This window comes from Malus domestica, chromosome 10 (assembly GCF_042453785.1).
Source record: "Malus domestica chromosome 10, GDT2T_hap1".
NCBI classification, from domain to species: Eukaryota; Viridiplantae; Streptophyta; class Magnoliopsida; order Rosales; family Rosaceae; genus Malus; species Malus domestica.
This window is the reverse complement of record NC_091670.1, coordinates 18,470,881-18,476,270: the sequence shown is the minus strand read 5'-3', so window position 1 is coordinate 18,476,270 and position 5,390 is coordinate 18,470,881. Positions and strand designations below refer to the sequence as shown.

Below are 5,390 nucleotides of genomic sequence, written 5' to 3'. Positions count from 1 at the left end.
ATGTTTATTTAGTCAATTATCTATTAGTTTATCACAAAAAATTGGAAGGAAATGCATTGCATGATGGATTTAACATTATCAAGTTGATTATATAGCGAGCTGACAAACATTATGAGTGTAGAAAATATGTAGTAATTAATGAAAGAAGTCTAAACACACCATAATCATTTATATATAATGAATTAGTACAATATTTTACACAAAAGCCTAAAAATTTAAAATCCTAAAATTTTACTTTCCCACCCCCAAACTTATTGCACACCTTGTCCTCAAGGTGTGTAAAAATAAACAAAGATTGAAGAACAAAAATAAAAACTGTAAAAGATAAAACAAAAGCCTAAAATAAATAAACTAGAAGAAAAGGAAAATAGAAAAGAAAACAAAGAAATTAAAATAAACAAATAATAAAACAAAAAGAAAAGAAGAAGAACAAAAATAAAAACTGTAAAAGATAAAACAAAAGCCTAAAATAAATAAACTAGAAGAAAAGGAAAATAGAAAAGAAAACAAAGAAATTAAAATAAACAAATAATAAAACAAAAAGAAAAGAAGAAAAAGGACAAAGATCACCTGGATTTGAACTGAAGACCTGGTGCTATTGAAGAGAAACACGGCCCAACACGTCCAAGTCCACACTTGTGTCAAAGTGCAGCAACAACTACAATATATGCTGATGCAGCAGCTTCCTGTTTGAATTGAAAAACCCTAGCAGCTGCTACATCTTTTGCCCTTGCCTCGAGCCTAGAGCCTCAAAAGGCTCTCTATCTCTCCATAGCAGACCATCCCTTTCAATCTCTCCATTGTTTCTCAATTTCGCACCCCTTTTCAACCAAGAGCCAAGCAACATACATACCCCTTTTCGCACCCCGTGGCTCTACCTCAAATCGGTCATCCTCATCGGCGCCCTCTACTTCCTTTCCCTCTGCTCCTCCCTCGCCTTCCTCCTCGTCGAGCCCATCACCATGTCCCGCGGGCCGCGACCTCTACCTCTCCTCCGTCGTCCCCATCGGTGCGATCCTCCTCGTTCGCGTCTCCCTCTGCTCTCTCTTTCTCTCCTCTCTTTCAGCCGCTGATCGAATACGATCTGTGAAATGCTTGCTCATTGATCTCTGAGCTCCGTCCGATCTGCGGCCTTCCAAAGATGATGATCTTTAGCACTGTAACTGCCGGTGAGGTACTCGATCTCTCAGCTTCTACTGTTTTCTTTCAGATCTTGCTCGAATTCAAGCCCTTGCTTCTCGGATTAGTGTAATTTTGTCACTGATTTTGGTATAAAGTGGTGATTTTTGTTGAAAGATAGTGATGATTTTGTTCCGTTTGGTTGCAGGTTTCATTCTTGCTCGGAGTTATTCCGATTCTCCGGCGAGGTTGTGACTGACTGTCGAGAAACAAAAAATATCGCGATATTATCTAAAATATCGCGATATTATCGTTATTATCGATAATATCGCGATATTTTGACGAAAATTCCTCGGATACCTATTAAAATATCGGTAAAGCAAAAAACCGATAATATCGGCGAAATATCGCCGATATTATCGATTTTTTCTTCCATGATAAGAACTAAGAAGACACACATACAAGTATGAAAAATGTGAAAGAATATATAAACACTTGTGATTCATCATTATTCCTCTACTAGTAGATAATGATTACACTTACATTATTATTTAGATTTTTAAAATCCTCCCAAACCCTCATGAAAAATATTTTTTATTTGAGGGAAAAATTAATAATAATTATTGTAGAAGTGTAAAAAATGTAAAAAAAAAATATTCAATCACTCATAATGACAAGTTTTACAACTTTCATGAAGGGGTCAGCTTCGAAATCCAACACTATAATCCATAAACCTTAAATTTATATTTAACCGTCGATTGTCATTTACTCTTTATTCTTGTTACTGAATTTCATTTTTAAAATTTTCTTTTTTGAAAACATGATCATCTAGTGGATGTAAAAAGATGAACGGTTCAAATCTTTGATATCACATTTCGATATTTACGGTTAATTGAAATATGAGTCCGTGTTATATATTTTGTAGAAACTTTATAAACATCAAGCAATATTTTCACTAATCATAAAACTCTGAACATAATATCAACGATCCAAACCGTTCATCTTCTTGCATCCTCTAACAGATCATATTTTCAAAAAAGAAAATATGAAAAAACAAATTTTGATGAGAAAAACAAAGCGTAAATGTAAATAATAATCAACGGTTAAATTTTGATCTATGATTTATATGATTATAGTGGTGAATTTCGAAGTTAAGTTCTTCACGAAAGTTGTCAAGCTTGTTATTACGAGCATTTATATATTTTTTCTATATTTTTTATACTTCTACATTAATTAAAAAACTATTAAAGACTTTACTTAAATAACAGCCGTAAGATAAATGAGATTAAATTTGTACCGTTGGATTCTATTTCACTTATATTATTAAAAAAAAATTGGACAAAAAAACCCCTTATATTTTCCAAATTTTTCCATCTGAGTCCTAAATTCTAATCAAAACAAAAGCCAGCCCACTGCCCAACTCTAAATTCTAATCCCTTTCTCTCTCGGACTCTCCCCACTCTTGTAAGCCGTAACCCTCTCTCCCGACCCGCCGTGGTGCCGTCTGTTCTTCTTAGCCACAATCTCCCGCCGTCTGCTCTTCCAAAAAACTCTGATTTGACAGCCACGATCTTCTCGTCCTCCATTTGTACGACCTCTTCCTCTTTATTTCTCTACATAAGTATTTCTCCCTCTTCAAACTTTCTCTACACTCATAGTTCCTATTTCTGACCACGATCGACACATCGTTTCTTGCGTTGGATTCATCTCTTCCTCTTGTTGATCTGTTCAGTTTTACATTGTCCAGAAACACATTCATCTGAGCGAGTCGAATCCCCAAAGTCTGTCATTTTCTGGCGATTTATATGACGGCGCAGGTAAGAAATTCGTTGTCATCATCTATTGTTGTTTTTCTATGAATCGGGTTTAGACAACCAATTTTTCCCTCGCTTTGAACACCCAATTTTGATATGCGTTCATATTGTTCGATTACACTTGGTACAATTTTGATTGTTTTGTTTTCAACTGTGCATTAAACATTTAAACCCTAAACCCTAAAACTCGGATAATTTGATGTGAAACTAAATTCAATATTTCAATGAAATCTGGTGTGTGTGTGAGAATGTTAAGTACATTCAAAGCAGTGTTTGTTAGATTTCGGTGCTACATTATTTGAATTGCTTGTGAATTGGTTGGATGATGATTTGGGCATGTAATGCCAAGGAATTTCATTACATTCCTGGATGTTCTTTTATGTTTCATCTATTCTTCACTTTTGTTATAAAAAAAAGAAGATCAAAAAGGGAAATTGCGTGACAGTTTTTTCAAGCTGTTTTTGATTCATGGAAATGAAAAAAACGTAACTAAAACCAATGGCTGCTTTGGAAAGTGCCAAAGGAGCAGCTGCACAGAGCACCATCTCTTGGAGTCCTCATTTTTAATAACTGAAAGCAGTGGCTACCCTACTTTGGAGAGTGCCAAAGGAGTAGCTGCACAGAGCACCATCTCCAGGAGCCCTCATTTTTAATTATATATATATCCTAATTAGTGCATACCCAAATTATTTTTTATTTTGAAAATTGTTGTATCTTTTTATCTACTTCCTTTTTTTCTTGATTAAAAATTTCATTTATGTGACATAACCTTTGTGTGAAAAAATATATTTAAGTTAGTAGTAGTTGGTGCCTTGAACGCTAGAACTGTTTCCATCCTCAAAATGGTTCCTATATATTGACAAGTATATTGTATACCAATTGAATTGCACTCAGTCTCACTGCACTGTGCACCATATCGAAAACTTGGTACTATCTTGTCTAATGCTGAATGCTTTATTGCTTGGTAATATCCATTGTTACTGATAGTAATATCCTACCTGTTTAAAAAGCTATTAATTAATTTATACCCATTTTGTTTCAGAAGCAATGGACGCTAGAGATTCAGATTCAGTAAACGATGAGGAGTCCATTGTGCATGGCATCACACTCGCAATAAGGTGGGCATTGGGATCCCTTGCATATAGTCTCATCTAATCTCCTTATTGTTAGTGCCTATAGGCATGGCACATAGCAAGAGTAGTCTTCGTCAGTGGCCGGCTGTACCATTCTTGCACAGCTAGAAGATTGATTTGTGTTTTGGTTCTAAATTCTAATCAAGCAATTGTGGGATTGAGTCCCACTGGGCGTTCAACCTTTTTTTCACTTAAAAAAAGTATTATGTTTTTTATTTAATTATTTATTGGTCTAAAATATATTTCCTTAACGGGTAACGGGTCGGATCATATTATCGGGTCAATTTCGGGTCGGGTTATTTTACCCGTTTATTTTAACGGGTGTTAGACGACACGACCTATTAAGATATCGGGTATGATACGAAAACGACACGAACACGGGAAACATGACACGAATGCCAGGTCTAGTTGCTACAATGTAATTTACCATATATATATAGGGAATTGTTATTGGCACTCCAAAAATCTCATTTTGCACTCCAAACTTTCTATAATTAGAAAGAAAAATACACTTGTGAGGAGTGCAGAATGAGATTTTTGGAGTGTAAATAATAGTTCCCTATATATATATATATATATATATATATATATATATATTAAGATGTACTAGTCTTAAATAGACGAATATAACATGTGATTCCCCATACTTATATGGAAATATATATTTACAATGTAATATTATCAAATATTTAAGAAGAATGATTCAAGTTTAAGTGCAAGAAGACGAATACACTTTTCTAACCAACTGATATAACTCACATATATGCAAGGACGAATGTAAAATTAAGTGCTCCACTCCTAAAAGCCTCATTTGCTTACAAGTCAATTCTAATTATCTCTAAGATCTTGTAGATGGCATCTCCTAATATAACTCACAAATTTTCACACTTTTGAGAGGTTGAGGATCTTGAAACCCTTCTATTGAAGGTGGGAGTATATGACCCTTGTCATATTTCATGCATGGAGAAATTTTTAGTTGTGACGGGAATACAAGTGGTACACCACGTGTTTTAATAGGAAATGTGGGAAATTTTATTTTTTAAGTTATTAATTTTTTAGCACACATATCTCACTATTTGTTTAGTGACACGTGATGTACCATCTCGTGTACCGGTCACACTAAATAATCTCTCTCATGCATGCATGCACGCTTCACTCACTCACTCATTAAATTAATATAAAACTAAAAAAGTAATATTTAATTATATAAGGATATATTTTCATGAAAATGTGTGAGAAATAATTTGATTGTGAACTCGTACGTTATCCATGAGATTCAAGTATTAAACTACTTCTCGTTTATAAGTGAAGACTCTAAAATAAA

General features: G+C 34.2%; 1 long non-coding RNA gene across 1 annotated transcript; it reads left to right on the top strand.

Moving 5' to 3' along the window:
• Positions 1-2,514: 2,514 nt before the first annotated feature.
• On the top strand, positions 2,515-4,286 carry LOC108174591 (uncharacterized). Its single transcript, XR_011572450.1, has 3 exons — positions 2,515-2,707; positions 2,867-2,936; positions 3,976-4,286. It is a non-coding gene; the product is annotated as an uncharacterized lncRNA (long non-coding RNA).
• Positions 4,287-5,390: the final 1,104 nt, after the last annotated feature.